Raw genomic sequence first — 16,212 nt, forward strand, 5'->3', positions numbered from 1 at the left:
ATCTGTCAGAAGAGACCTGTCCGTGACCACAACAAACCATTGGAAATAAGCACAATAGAATTATTAAATAGTTTATGTTATGTCTTTAGATGCTCTGATAATGACTCCATGAGGCAAAGTATTGCACTTGAACTGTAGTGATCTTAGTCCATTTAATATAACTCCAGAGTGAGGATACATGGTGGACCCCTTTTATACCTGGGTACCTGTGGTGTACAGGTGACCCCTGGGCCTCCACCAGTAGCACCCTCTGGTGGTGCCAGCAGAGTGTATATAGTGTGAACCTTGTTGATGGTACCTCTGGCAAACAAGTCACCTTCTTATTCAACTATACAGTGACTACACAGAGAGTATCGATATAGTGTACATATATAACATCACTCTCCCCCAAGTCTTTTGTGCCAATACCTTTGCACTATGTGCTCTGGCTTGGCTCTCCCCAGACTTAAGTGCCAATAGCCCTTGCACCTTGGCTGTGCTTTGGCTTGGCTCTCTCCCTGTTAACCCCCAAGTCCATATTACCACAATGTTGGTTACTAGTTGGGATGGTTCGATGATGCATTGGAACTTCAGTGGGTTCTGGGTGTGATCCATGTGTGTGTCCATGGCTACATACATCCATTTCCCCTGCCCCACCCTCCCATGTAGATCATGCCAGTGTCTCATCACATTCATATACATTCAAGTCCAGAAAAGGAAATTTGCTTTTACATCATTGCATTTGTGGTATACTTGTGAGGCAAGTACATTTGACTGGTGAGATACATTGATGGTACATCTTTGGGATCAGTGCTGGGGTCAGCACCGGTGTGTGAAGACAAGCTAGTTCCAGAGCTGCTGGATGATGTCCAGGCAGCATGGTGGCGGCGCGTTGCCTGGTGCTGGCAGTGGGAACCCAGTTGGCTCGAGTTGCTCGCTCTTTGGGGCCTTTGCCGTTGCTCCTAGCATCAGGCAGGTTCACAGATGCCTGTGACCTCCCTGTTCTCTCCTTGCGCCCTGGGTCACTGCTGCTCCCAGAGGAGCAGTCATCTAGCAGTGCACAGGGAACTGCTAACTCGCTTGCCTGGGCGTTATTTGGTTTGGGATCCTGGCTGGTTCCGTTCCAAATTGGGAGAACCACCGCGGGTGACCCCTTGCTCCCGGGCGTAGCCTTGGCGGTGATGGTGTCTGGAGGCTGCGCCTTAGCGCAGTTTGCTCTTTCAGGCTCGTGGCGGTTAGTGCCATCGGGTTCTTGAGAGGTGGAGCCGATCAGCGGCAGGGTATCGATACCGGTGCCGTTGCCCTCTTGAGATCGCTCGCTCTGCAGCTTGTCTATTTTAGCTGTTTGTGACCACACTCCGTGGTGCATCACTCTGATCCCAGGGACGCAGGCTACAGCATCGGGTAGCCCGCTGGACCTGTGTGCTTCCGATGGGTGTTTGTCCGCTACATAATCAGAATACAGTTGAAATCCTGTATCGCAGAATGTTTCATTGCTACAGTTTATCTACCATAAGCTCCGATCGCAATCGCCCAACTTTTCTTTGCTTATTACATGTATAAAACTCTGATCATTACTTACAAGCTTTACATTTAGCTCACAGTTGTTATTACATTGAGTGAGAGTGTGGGACTGTCACTTTAAGTGTTGTGGATTTCTGGCCTCCTTGAAGAGAGCCTTGTTATCTTTACCCCAATCCTCTTCTTCGTTTGGTACCACGTGTTGCTCCATCAGCGCTGCACCTCGTGGTCTGGCCGCCAACATCTTTTCCTTCAGCGCTTCACCTCGTGGTTTGGACGCCATCTTTCTTCCATCCACGATGTCGGTTGCTGTGATCCTCTTAAATATGTCTTTACTATACAGTACAAATGCACACAATGCCCATACTAGAGAGAAGGTCACTCTGTGACCAGTAACCTTTATTAGCCAGCACTGAAGTGGAGAAGATGGGTGGAGCTTCCCCTTATACCTGAAAGTCCAGGTTAGGAGTATCTCCCACAAGTTCACCACCTAGTGGTCAGTGTTCTCACAGTGTACAACTTAGGTCAGTTTATACATGGATTACAATGACAGTTGAATACATGACATCACCCCCCCCCCCCTCAAAATCTTATTGAGATCACAGGTTAAGTCTCTCTGGTGGTTTACACTCCCTTGTAGAGCGCCTGAGTTGGAGCTCCAGTTGTTGGGCGCTGGCCTAAGTGTCTGCTGTTTGTGGTGCCTCAGGCCTGTCTGGACTGCCCACAGTGACTGGGCTCTCCTCCACTTGGTTCCGGTGTTCGGTCACCTGTAGTGGAGTGAACACTACATCGTGTTCTTCCTCTGCTTCTTCTATGGGGTTGCTGAACCTCCTTTTTGTTTGATCCACGTGTTTGCGGCAGATTGGTCCATTGGTAAGTTTAACTACCAGAATCCTATTCCCCTCTTTCGCAATCGCAGTGTCTGTGAGCCATTTGGGCCCTGCAGCGCAGTTGAGGACAAAGACAGGGTAATTGACATCAATACATCGCGCCCTCGCATTCCCGTCATGGTAGTCACATTGTGACCGGCGCCTGCTCTCAACAATTTCTTTCGTGGTGGGGTGTATGAGGGATAATCTGGTTTTGAGCGTCCTTTTCATGAGCAGCTCTGCGGGTGGAATCCCTGTGAGTGAGTGTGGTCGGGATCTATTGGCCAACAGGATGCGTGATAAGTGGCTTTGTAGGGAACCCCCTTGGATTCTGAGCATCCCGTTTGATTATCTGCACTGCTCGTTCCGTCTGGCCGTTTGAGGCCAGCTTGAACGGTGCCATTCTGACATGGTTGATTCCATTTCCTACCATGAAGTCCTGGAACTCAATGCTTGTAAAGCCCGGTCATTGTTGCTGACCAAGACGTCCAGTAGACTATGGGCGGCGAACATTGCCCGTAGACTTTCTACCGTGGCAGAGGATGTGCTTGCATTGAGAATGTCACACTCGATCCATTTGGAGTAGGCGTCTACTACAACAAAAAACATTTTTCCCATGAAAGGACCTTCGTAGTCCACATGGATGTGTAGAATTTACCAATATCTCGCAAAGATTCCAGGTACCTTTCCCCTGCAGAGGAGAAGAATCCCTTTCTGGGCTTTTAAAATGAGTTTAAAGGGGCAGACGAAGCCTGGGGGGGATAAAAGGGGATGCATTCATGGAACACCCCCCCCCCCCCCCACACACCCAGTGTTTGGACTCATAGGAAAGGGAATTCAAAATGGACCTAAATTACAGAAGTTTGAGATTCCCTAAACATCTATGGGAAGGAGCATATCAATTTTAAGATTCTACAACATTTTGGCTGCCAAAAAGAGTTACCAAATAGAGGAGGTGGGGCCAACCTCTGAAACAAATTCGTGTATTAAGGATCCCAGGCTATTCACCCTCTAAGAGATAATCGAATTACCCAATCAAGCACAATGGAAATCATGGTCAAGAAACTGGACAATCCTAAAACAATGCAAAACCAGTGATAGCACATTCTCACACCCTAATCGAGTTACTGCTGACAAAGGAGACATTTGAAAATCAATGGACAGAACAGTTTAAACAGAGCCCAAGAGATTTGATGGGAGATAACGGAGCCTTTTTTGGGATATATCTATCCCCCAGTTTTACAAGGAAAAGCTAGCAGAACACAGACTCGAACAAGGACACAGATGGGAACACAGAGACAGACACAAGCAGCCGGAGTGAAGAAATGGAGTCGTGAAGGAACCTACAAGAAATCGTCAAGGACCGACTGAGCACGAGGCCCACGAAATGGAAGGTTGTCAGCAACCAAATTGACAAACCCGGGCTACCACAACCAGCGAAACGACCAACCAAAACCAACTCAGCAAAAACCGAAGAATCAACATTTATTTCCACTCTACAATCTACTTCTGAATGGCCAACAGGTGAGAAATTACCTAAAAGGACTAACTCAAACCAAAGAAAGTGGGTACTTATCCCAAACATCCGAAACGCAACTTACCGCATCAACGGATGCACCCCAACTGAAGACTACGCAGTCCGAAGTTCTCTCCTCCGTCCAGGGTATGGCTTGCCTAGAAGGCCAAGTGCAGCAAACCCCGAAACCACGATTCACCGGCAACTGTCAAAAGGGATTGGTGAGCATAGCCCCTGAACCCTCAGAGCTATAACTTCGTTAGTTAGGGGAATTGGGAGGGGGGAGGCTGGGATAACTTGTGTAAATATATCTGCATTCTCCTCTTTAACCCATTTAGAGTTTAAGCTGTATTATTTTCCCCACAGGCTATAATTTGACATTTTATTCAATGCGTTGTCCCCTTCAGTGTGTATTGGTCTGTGTGTGTTATTAAAGGTGTGCCTTTTACTTCTTTTTAAACACAATAAAGCCATACCTGCTTCCTACCTTGAAACCGATTGTCTGTCCAAGTCTGCTATAGTCCCTTCATAATTCCAGTGTCTAGAGCCAAGGGTGTGGGAGCGATTTGGAACCGCTCATATAAGGGCAGAAGGAAAAGCTGACCCCCTGCAAACCACCCCTTACAGATGCGTGACCAGGGCTTGGCGGGCCAGGACCAGGGGCTAAGGGGGGCTGCCCTGGGCGCATTGCCCAGCTGGGCACACGTGTTGCACCTGCGAACACAAAGTTCCAGGTCTGCATCTATCCCTGGCCACCAAATGTGTGACCTGGCAATTGCCTTCATCATGACAGTGCCCAGGTGCTCATTGTGGAGTTCTCGGATGAACTCCTCTCTGCCCACCTGGGGCATAACTACTCGGTTTCCCCATAGTAGGCAATTGGCCTGAATCGAGAGTTCATCCTTGCGCCTGTGAAATGGTTTAAATTCCTCAGGGCATGCCCCGTACGTGGCTGCCCAGTCCCCATTCAGGACACATTTCTTAACTAAAGGGTCTTTATTTGTCCAGACTTTAATCTGACGAACTGTCACAGGTGAGCCTTCGTTTTCGAAAGCTTCAACAGCCATGACCATCTTAGCAGCATGCTCGGTTGTCCCCTCGGTGGTGGCTAGTGGGAGCCTGCTGAGTGCATCGGCGCAGTTTTCAGTGCCCGGTCTGTGCCAAATTGTATAGTAATAGGCGGCTAACGTGAGTGCCCACCTCTGTATGCGGGCCGACGCATTTGCACTTATGGCCTTGTTGTCGGCCAAAAGGGACGTTAGGGGTTTGTGATCTGTCTCCAGCTCAAATTTCCTGCCAAACAGGTACTGGTGCATTTTTTTTACTGCATATACACATGCAAGCGCATCCTTTTCTACCATCCCGTAGCCCCTTTCTGCCTGGGACAGACTTCTGGAGGCATAAGCTACCGGCTGTAACTGACCCTTGGCATTAACATTCTGCAACACACACCCGACCCCATAGGATGACGCATCGCATGTTAAAACAAGTTTCTTACATGGGTCATATAGCGTTAACAGATTGTTGGAGCAGAACAAATTGCGTGCTCTATCAAAAGCCCTTTCCTGGCTGTCCCCCAAGACCCATTCGCGACCTTTGCGTAGGAGCACGTGTAGCGGCTCTAACAGCGTGCTCAGTTTGGGAAGAAAGTTACCAAAATAGTTCAGGAGCCCCAGGAATGAACGCAGCTCCGTCGTGTTACAGGGTCTGAGTGCTCTCTGGATTGCTTCCGTTTTGGACGCAGTAGGTCTGATCCCGTCTGCTGCTACCCTCATCCCCAGGAATTCTACCTCTGGAGCTAGGAAGATGCACTTCGCCTTTTTCAGTCGCAGACCGACCCGGTCCAATCTGCGCAGCACCTCCTCCAGGTTGTGGAGGTACTCTTCAGTATCGCAATCCGTGATGAGGATGTCGTCTTGAAAAACCACCATCCTTGGAATTGACTTGAGGAGACTTTCCATGTTTCGTTGAAAGATCGCGGCGGCCGAGCGAATCCCGAAAGGACATCTGTTGTACTCAAACAACCCCTTGTGTGTCGTGACGGTGGTCAGCTTCTTCGACTCACTCGCCAGCTCCTGGGTCATGTAATCTGAGATCAGGTCCAATTTTGAAAAAAGTTTGCCATCGGATAGCGTCGCAAAGAGGTCCTCCACTCTCGGTAGTGGGTACTGGTCTTGGAGTGACACCCGATTGATGGTGGCCTTGTAGTCACCACATATCCTGACCGAACCATCCGCCTTGAGCATCGGCACAATCGGGCTCGCCCAGTCACTGAATTCGACTGGCGAGATGATGCTTTCCCTCACCAGACATTCCAATTCGCCTTCTTTCTTTTCCCGCATCACGTACGGCACCGCTCTGGCTTTGTGGTGTACTGGCTTGGCGTCCGGGTTGATGTCAATCACTACCTTGGCCCCCATGAAAGTGCAAATCCGGGTCGAAATCGTGAGTCAAATTTGTCCAGGACCTGTGAGCATGATATTCGCTCCACAGAAGAAATTGCATTGACATCACCCCATTTCCAGTTCATGACAGCAAGCCAACTCCTGCCCAGCAGTGCGGGACCATCCCCCGGGACAATCCAGAGTGGCAACCTGTTCTCTGAATCTTTGTGGGTCATGACTACCATGGCGCTGCCTAGCACCGGAATGATCTCCTTTGTATATGTCCGTAGCTGTGCGTCAATTGGCAATAATTTTGGCCTCCTGGCCTTGGACGCCCACAACTTGTCGAACTGTTTGATGCTCATCAGGGACTGGGTGGCCCCCCGTGTCTAGCTCCATTAATACTGGGATGCCATTGAGGAGCACTTTCACCATTATCAGTGGCGTCCTGGTGTATGAACTGTATATGTGCTCCACATGAACTCGCTGAACTTCAGCTTCCAGCGATTTTCCCCAGTGTCCATTTGGCCTCATAGGACTTACATCGGGCCCGTCCTCATTATGAAGTTTAAATTAACAATTTCTCGGAGACGCAAGTCCTCTGTGTAAAATGTTTGTTAGATACAAAACTAATTTGAAGAAAGGAGAAAATGGAAAATGACGTAACTTACTGGATGTGATATTGGCTGTGAAAAAGATATTGGGCTCGAACCTTCACTTTTTTTGCCTGCTTAACGCCCAATTAATGCCCATTTTACCGCTTTTTGGGGTTTATTCTAGGTGTATTTTAGTGAGGAAATCACTGCTTCTGATCAATCGCTATTATACTTTCATTGCAATAGGACAAGCCATTTCTCAGCCTGCATCAATTAACAGAGTGCAGATGGCTCAATGTGTGATGCACATCATTATATCCACAATTTAAGACGTGCAAGAATGAGGAGGAGGGCCAGACCATACACACCCCGCACATACAAGGAAAAGAGGCATCGAGGAAATTTAGCTTAAATCAACTCAGGCGGAGACTTTCAGAATTTCACTTCGAGAGAAAGAATTTATTTTAAAAAGCAAGATATCTTGGAGAGCTTGCTTGGACCGTACCAAGGCAGAACTCTGTCGTACAAGCAAATTGCACTTATCTTTATACAGAAATTGAATACAGAAATAGAAAAGGAGTACAAAGGTCGTCTCGGAAGATACACACTCTATCTGTCCTTGCATAGTTTCTCTCTGTTCACAGTCTGATAAGCAAAGTTAAAAGGAGACTCCCTTTTAATACCAGATGGTTACCTAATTGCATCTCTAAGTTTCAAGGCTAAAAAACGTGGCTATTTTTCTAGTCTTATTATTTCTTTAAGCATAGCAAGTAAAAAGAATTTAACCCTTCCCTCTTCCATAAGCCATGGATTCATAGATTCTTTCTTCCACAATTCCCTCCTTGTTGATCTTTTTATTTTTTTTTTAGATCAACACAATTTCCTATATTTTCTTCTTTAGCAAAAGGGGGTGTATACCCTTCCGGATAGGGTCGCATTTGGAGATAATCATCTTCATCAACCTTTTCCTCTAAGCGACTTAACCTTCCTTTCATGCACACATCTTTTCTTTCTATTTCGGAGTGCAGGCCTATTACTTGACTAATCACATTTTTTAATTTTATCCACATTCCGCAAAGGATTATTAATAATACAAGCATAACCACACCTACGATTACTATGGGGTGTATAGCAAGCTTCAGTACTGCTGTAGCTCTTGGGGACCATCCGGTAAACACATCCCACCAGTGGTGTATTGTCAAAGAGGTGACTTCATCTGCGATTCTCACTAGCTGTCTCTTCTTGTAACTCATTTCGACTCTAAACTGGTGGATGTCTCTGCCTTGCTTTGACAGAGCTTCCTCAATTTTCTTGTCATTCCGTATCAAATTGTGCAGTCTGGTCAAATTAATTACAGGGGGTAAGGGTTCAATCTTGTGCATAGATAGATATTTTTCTACATTTTGCCACTGCCCAAAGGTATAAGTTCTTTTTACTGCAGGATCATACAGGGTGTCTTAGTTGGGCGACCGCAGTATGTCCTGGTTCAATGCCTTTTCCTTCGGCTGTAATTCGTCGGGGAAATGATATTTACAGCGGGTTGCATGCACCCAGTTCGGGTGCTTTTCCAACTTCAAAGCGGTTCGTGTCGTGAGAATTATCTGATACGGTCCTTTCCACCTAGGAGAAAAAGATTCTTTATTTAAAGTTTTTACTAACACTTGATCTCCAGGTCTGAAAGGGTGCATATTTCCTTCTGACGGGGGCACCTGTGTCTGCTTTATTTGTTCATGCAGACTTCTTGCTATTTCACACATGGCCTGAGCATACTTTAGTGATTTTTCATCATTCCAAATTAATGCTATTTTTTCATCTGCCAGTGGTGGTTTTACGCCAGTAGGCATTGGTCTTCCCAATAAAGCTTCATGTGGTGTTAAATCAGTGTTTCGGGTTTTCTGGTTTCTCATCTGATACAATACTAATGGTAAGGCTTCTGGCCACTTCAGTCCAGTCTCCTGACATACCTTGGTAAGGGTAGATTTTATTGTCCCATTTACTCTTTCTACCATTCCCGAGGACTGTGGCTGATATGGTATATGTAACTTCCACTGGAACCCTAACGCTTCTGCAAGGTTTTGCACTATTTTTCCAGTGAAGTGGGTTCCCCTGTCACTGTTGATTCCCATAGGTATCCCATATCTTGGTACTATTTCTTTAAATAGAATTTTTACTACCGTTCGGGCATTGTCTTTCCTAGTGGCGTACGCTTCTACCCACCTTGTGAACATATCTACTATAACTAATAGATACTTAAGACCTGATACTGGAGGCATGTGGACAAAGTCAATTTGCAAATTTTCAAAGGGCATACTTGGTTGGGGTAGATGATCATATCCAACAGGTGTTTTACCTCTGTTATTTTGTTGACAAATTTGGCATGTCCTATCAACTTTCTCAATTACTACTGTTATTCCTGGTGCATACCACTGTGCATTAATAGCATGTATCATCCCTCCTTTGCCCATGTGAGCCTGACCGTGTGCTAGGCGAGACAGGGGCAAGAATAGAGATCTAGGACAAACAGTTCGCCCATCAGGGTGATAGCAAATGTCGTTTTTTTAAAAACAACCCTGGTTTTTCCAAGTTCTTCCTTCCTGCATGGTAACTTCTTGTTGGGCTGTTTTAAGTTGTTGGATGTCAAGTACCTGTGGAGGGGAAATTGAGACTGCTTAAAGGCAGTCTGCCGGTGCCGAAGCGGCCTGTTTGGCTGCTTTGTCAGCCCTCCTATTCCCTACTGATACTTCATCCTCACCGGTTGTGTGAGCTGCACATTTGATAATGGCTACCTTACTTGGCAACTGAATGGCGGCTAATAGATTAAGCACCATTTGAGAGTGCTTAATATGCTTTCCACCAGAGGTAATAAAGCCTCTGTTTTTCCACAGTTGTCCAAAATCATGGGCCACACCGAATGCATATCTAGAATCAGTATAGATATTAGTAGTATGATCTTTAGCTATTATACAAGCTCTAGTGAGGGCAAACAATTCAGCAGCCTGAGCCGAGGTTTCGTAGGGATTTACAATAGCATAGCCTGCCAAAAGCAAATCATCCGACGGCCTATGTGATGATCCATCCGTATAGAGAATAAGATCAGGATTGTCCATGGGCTCTGTGAGCAAATCTGGTCTTGGTAAGGCGGCTAATTCCACCGTTAACAGACAATCATGCTGGTCTGGATCCTCTACTTCTTTAGTGGGGAGAAAGGTGGCTGGGTACACTACCGGTGTATGTCGAAAGGTATAGTTAGGGTGTGACAGTAGTAATACTTCATAACCTGTTCTTCGAGACGCTGTAAAGTGTTGCGTGGCAGCTGAATTCAAAAGTAATAACACAGCATGGGCTGTAATGACAGTACATTGATGATCCAAAACAATAGGTACCGACTTCTCCACCATGACCGCAGTAGCAGCTACAGCACGTAGACATGCTGGCATTCCTCTTACTACTGGAGGCAGCAAAACCGAATAATAAGCAACTGGTCTATTTCCCCCTCCATGTTCTTGGGTTAGTACTGCTGTTGCAAATCCTTCTTTCTCATTCACATACATCTGAAAAGGTTTACCATAATTCGGTAGTCCCAACGCCGAAGCATTAGTAATAGCTTTCTTTAACTGTTTAAATGCCTCCTCTCTCTCTGGGGTCCACTCCACCTTGGGTGGGGCATCTTTTAGGGCGGCTGATCTTAGGACCGCATCCCATTCTCGATAATCGGGGATCCATTGTCTACAGTACCCAACCATCCCTAAAAATGACAAGATATCTTTCTTTGTCTTTGGTATGGTGGCCCTTTGAATTGTCTGAATTCTTTCTGGTCCTAGCTGCCTTTGCCCTTTAGATATGTGAAAACCCAGGTACTGGACTTGAGTCTGACAAAATTGTAACTTCTGTAACGACACTCGGTGCCCTCTTTCACATAGGTGCTGTAACAGTTTCAAGGAATCTTGCATGCACCTGTATCCGTGGCTGGAAGCCACAAGCAAATCGTCCGCATACTGCAGCAGTACAGACTGGTCTGATAATGAACAGTCTTCGAGGTCTCTTTTTACTGCTGCTGCATATACTGCGGGGCTTTCGGTATATCCTTGGGGCAACCTGGTCCATGTGTACTGCTGCTTCTTGTGGGTGAAAGCAAACAGATACTGACTTTCTTGATTTAACGGGATAGAGAAAAAAACTGAACACAGATCTACCACAGTAAAAACAGTTGCTGTTGGTGGTATAGCAGATAGTATAATGTTGGTGTCCGGTACCACAGGGGTGATAGGGACTACTATCTTATTTATAGCTCTCAGATCTTGCACAAATCTCCATTCATTCGGCCTATTAACCTTTGGTATGGGCAGTATCGGAGTGTTACACGGGCTCTGTGTCTTTTCTAAAACTCCTTGTTCCAATAATGCAGAAATGACTGGCTCTATCCCATTTTCTGCCTCTGGAGGCAGTCTGTACTGTCTAGTGCTTGGTAACACGGCGTTTTTTATTAATTGTACCCGATGGGGTACTGCAGAATGTACTTGCCCAACATGATTCTTATGCTTTGCCCAAAGTTCAGAAGATACTTGATTCAAGGCCATTGGCAGCTAAGGGCTTGGTTGTTCCGAGGGTTGCTGTTTTTCAAAAGTGGAGGCATGATTTTTACCTTTCCACTGGAGAATCCCCCTGTTGTGGTTGATAAAGTCTATCTGAACATTTTGTAATTTTATTACTGCCCAAGGTTGATAGCCTTGTTGCTGTTTTTCTTTTTCTATTCCTACAATCATCGGACCCATATCTTTAGGTTTCGCTGGCGGTTTTACAGCCAATGTCAGATGGGGTGTCGAGTTCGCTTCTCTAAACCGCTGTTGCTGCAAGGGTGTCAAATCCACGGCTACCCCCAATCCTTCTGGTCCAAAATAAACGCAGGGCGTAGCTTCTATTATTTCTTCTTTATTTAAAAAGGATTGTACCAAACACTGGTAAGTTTCAGCTTTTTGTCGAGTGTACCAGGCTGTACAGTGAAGCTGAACTGCCTCAAAGCTTGTCAAAATTATATACATCAATTCTTTAGTATTAGAGTCAAATTTAGCTTTTAAGTTTTGTATAACTTCATTTATCAAGGGGGAATAGAAGTTGCCATTCAATTTCCAACAATAGAGGGCAGCCTTTTCTTTGTTATCCTCCCTTTTCTCTTCTTTAATCCCATTAAAGAACTGATGAATATTATTTGGAGGGAGCTCCATGTACATTCCTTCCTTTGTGCAATAAATTGTGGCTCCTAGTTTGCACAAAGTCTGTCTTCCTAATAAAGGGAGCGGCGTTGTTTTAGAGACTATCAAAGTCTCATCATTAACTGATTGTCCTTCAATTATCAATTTGGTAGGTTCAGATAAAAATTCTTTCATGGGGATACTGGCCACACCCATACTTAAGACGGTGGTGTTGCTTACAGGTAATCCCACAGAGGATGGTACAGAAGACATAGTAGCACCGGTATCCACCAGGAAATTCACATAAGTGTCTCCTACTTTTACTACTGCCAGAGGGTTTTCTTCTATGTCCGCTGATAGGCGGAGAGCTGGCGCCTGTACCACTAAGCCTCCGGGGCATCCCTATGCTGATTGGTGCGGGTTGGGGTTCGAGAACGAAAACTGAGGGGCCAAGGGAGGTGGAGGTTTGGGGAAACCCCCTTGCAATCCCCCACCCTGTTTCGGGGGGCACCTGCAATCACAAGCCCAATGCCCTTTTCTTCCGCAATTTCTACACTCATCTTGGGAGCGGTCTCTTTGGAGCCACTGTTCTCTCCCTCTTCCTCGTCCTCGTCCCCCATATCCTCCTCTATTATTCTGCGTTTGTCCTCTTCCTTTTTGCTGATAGTACTGACCTGCTGTTTTAGCCTTGTTTTCCTTATAGATAAATAGTCCCTCTCTATCCATGTTAGCCAGTACTGTAACTGTCTCTTTCCAACTTTTTCCTTGCCAGTCCAAAACCTTTATTTTGTATGTTCTTGCTTGTTGTAGCAACATGCAATTCAACAAAGTCTGTACTGCCAAAGGTTCATTTTGATCCATTGGTATTCCTGCATGCTCGTCCCAACTATTTTTCCATCTGCCTGCAAAATCTCCGGGAAGGGGGTTATAAATGGTACAGGTTTGCTCAAGCCAGTTGTGAAAGGCTACTGGCTTCTTAACAGGATTAGGGGCGGCTGATATCATATCCCGAGCTTCCCCCGGTGTCCAGGGCTTTAGAACAGCCGTTGTTCCGATCATTACACGGGGGGCTTGCACCGTGGGGGTAGTGGTGGAATCGGCCTGTCTTATGGTATTCCTGGTATTCATTCCTGCGGCAGGGGTTGTGCTATCATCCACGACTCCTCCCCCCGCCCCCCCCGTCTCCATTTTCATTTTCTAGTGGGTTTTGTGGATTTACTGGTGGGTTTTGTGGATTTACTCGTCGCCTAGAGGCCTGATCCAGCTGAGCGACCACTATTTCTATAATCTCCTGCCAATCATCCGGCTTGGTGGTTGGAAGACGGGGGTATAAGCTGACAGGGGAAGCAGTCAAAACCGGGGCACTCGGGGGGGCTGTAAGAGGGAGGGGGCTTCTCCTTACCCTCCTCCTCTTTCTTTTTATTTTTAGGGGGCTGGTGCCTCTTTGCCACCTCTGTCCATTTTTTAAAACAATTCTCCATATAATCTTTATCCCAAGTGGGGTCCCCCGCCCCATCTTTGGTGGTCTGTCTCCATTCCTCAATTAAGGACAATTTAAAACTTCCTCCATATGGCCAATCCCCATCAGACCAACCGTACAAATCGCTACTAAACGTTACCGCGTATCTGTCGTCTCCTGTTTCTTTAATTACAGTGTCCGCCGGCGAGCCGGGCGGCACAATGGGATCTCCTACCTTCTCTCGTTGCTTTACTACCTTACTGATTCTTTTCTCAGTCTTAGGATGTACTTTCATTCTTTCAGTCGAGAAGTCGTCCGTCTTTCCTTTTCTAGGAACTGGGCGCGAGCGCCCTGCTCGACTAGAGCCGTTTCCCATTCTTACGGGTGCAACGACTCGCGATCTTTTCTGAAATGAGAGTTAGGACAATCCTACAAAATATAAAATTATTTACAAAGCGCTCACCGGTGTTCTCTTTTCTGCTCAGCTCGGGGTCTCCTTTTGCCTTTTTGTTATTTTAGCTTCTTAGCGGTAGCTACCTTATGCCTCACCCTCTCGGGGATCTCGGCGGCCCGTCCCCCTTTCAGTTAGGACGGCCTAGGCACCTTCCTCCTTTCAGCTAGGAAGGTCCTTAAAAATTCCTCTTTTCTTTAAAATCTGTCGAGGAAATATTCCTCTTTTCTCTTTAAAAATTTCGTTCCGAATCTGTCGAGGAAATTCCTCTTTTCTCTTTAAAAGTTAAATTTAGTTCTTTTGGATCTCGTTTTTTTTTGATAGATCCTGCCGGACTACGCCAGAATCTGTCGAGGAAATTTAGCTTAAATCAACTCAGGCGGAGACTTTCAGAATTTCACTTCGAGAGAAAGAATTTATTTTAAAAAGCAAGATATCTTGGAGAGCTTGCTTGGACCGTACCAAGGCAGAACTCTGTCGTACAAGCAAATTGCACTTATCTTTGTACAGAAATTGAATACAGAAATAGAAAAGGAATCTTATTCATTAGTCCCGCGAGTACAAAGGTCATCTCGGAAGGTACACACTCTATCTGTCCTTGCATAGTTTCTCTCTGTTCACAGTCTGATAAGCAAAGTTAAAAGGAGACTCCCTTTTAATACCAGATGGTCACCTAATTGCATCTCTAAGTTTCAAGGCTAAAAAGCGTGGCTATTTTTCTAGTCTTATTATTTCTTTAAGCATAGCAAGTAAAAAGAATTTAACCCTTCCCTCTTCCATAAGCCATGGATTCATAGATTCTTTCTTCCACAAGAGGTCTTATCTTGACCTCTCCGACCACACCTGCCTTCGGAGACTGCGCTTCCACAAGGTGGTGATCAATGAAATAAGTGAGCTCATCAGGCCACATATGCAGCCTGCCATCAGGACATCAGTGTCGGTCAAGGTCAAGTTCACCCTGGCACTGTCTTTCTATGCGTCCGGTTCTTTTCAGGCCTTCGTGGTCGAGATTTGCCCTCTGTCTCACCATACAACCCATTGCTGCATTAGACAGGTCACGGAAGCACTGTGCGCGAGAAGGATGGACTTTATCAGCTTCCCAATCACCACGGAGGCTCAGTCTGACAGGGCTGGAGCATGCTACCACATTGCTAAGTTCCCCAGGGTGCAGGGAGCTATACAGCGCACTCACACGCCATGCGGCCATCTTCTTAGCACCCGAAGCGTTTTCATAACAGAAAAGGATTTCGCTGCCTGAAGGTCCAACGAGTTGTCGATCACAACCAGATCATACTGGCAGTGCATGCCAAATGTCTGGACACCTTCGATGAGGCTAACATCCTGCGTGAGAGTGCTGTCTCTGACATCTTTAAGAGTCAGCCACAAGAACAATGCTGGATGCTTGGTGATAACCGATATTGCCTAGCCACCTGGCTGATAACCCCTCTGCGTAACACCCACATCGAGGTCAAGAAGCGATACAACCAGAGCTACAGAGACACACGCAATGTGGTCCAGAAAACCATAACTGTGCTTAAAGCAGCGCTTCAGATGTCTGGACCACTCAGGAGGGGAGCAACAATACAACCCTGAGCAAGTAGCTAAATTCATGGTCGTGTGCTCCATGCTGCACAACCTGACTATCAGAGAGGACAAGAATTGCCAGAAGGGACTGATGCTCCACCTCAAGAGAGGAAGAGGACGATGAGGGGCTGGATACTGACCTAGGGTCAGACAAGCAGGCTGGCTATGCAACCATGCTCACGACCCCTTCAGACCACAGGAAAGGGCCCGTGGTGGCTACATAGCTGCAAGACTCTTACATGAGGAGCTGAAATATGAACGATTTGCCTGAAAGAACGTTGATGTGAGTGACAACGCTGACACACTACTGTGTGAATGCAGCTCAGACATCAATGGTGCCCATCAGCTTGGTGCCAGTTAAAGTTTAGATTGATTGAAGTTAAGTTGTATTTAACACTTTCATGTTAAGGAATCACCAGTGTGTAATGGTCCAGCTATCTGAGACAATGCACAACAAGGTTATGTTCAACAAAAACAAATTTATACCAACATTGGTCTTAAATCATAAGTATCACAGGCAATAACACCCAAACCCCGCCCACACCCCACTTTTTCCACCATTGACATCAATCAAATGTTCAATATGTCCAGCAACACAGAATACGAATGCAAAGCAGGAGGGTGGCCCCCTCCTCCCATACATTACAACAAATTGCAGTAGTGG

At 46.2% G+C, this 16,212-nt stretch overlaps 1 protein-coding gene across 1 annotated transcript in view; it reads right to left on the reverse strand.

The window, feature by feature from the left end:
* Positions 1-14,290, reverse strand: part of nsun2 (NOP2/Sun RNA methyltransferase 2) — a 78,014-nt gene extending 63,724 nt beyond the window's left edge. The window contains exon 1 of the mRNA XM_070880776.1: positions 13,977-14,290. The gene's annotated coding sequence lies outside the window, so the exon portion shown is untranslated. The remainder of the gene's footprint in view (positions 1-13,976) is intronic.
* Between the last annotated feature and the right edge of the window lie 1,922 nt (positions 14,291-16,212).

This window comes from Pristiophorus japonicus, chromosome 5 (genome assembly GCF_044704955.1).
Source record: "Pristiophorus japonicus isolate sPriJap1 chromosome 5, sPriJap1.hap1, whole genome shotgun sequence".
Lineage (NCBI taxonomy): Eukaryota > Metazoa > Chordata > Chondrichthyes > Pristiophoridae > Pristiophorus > Pristiophorus japonicus.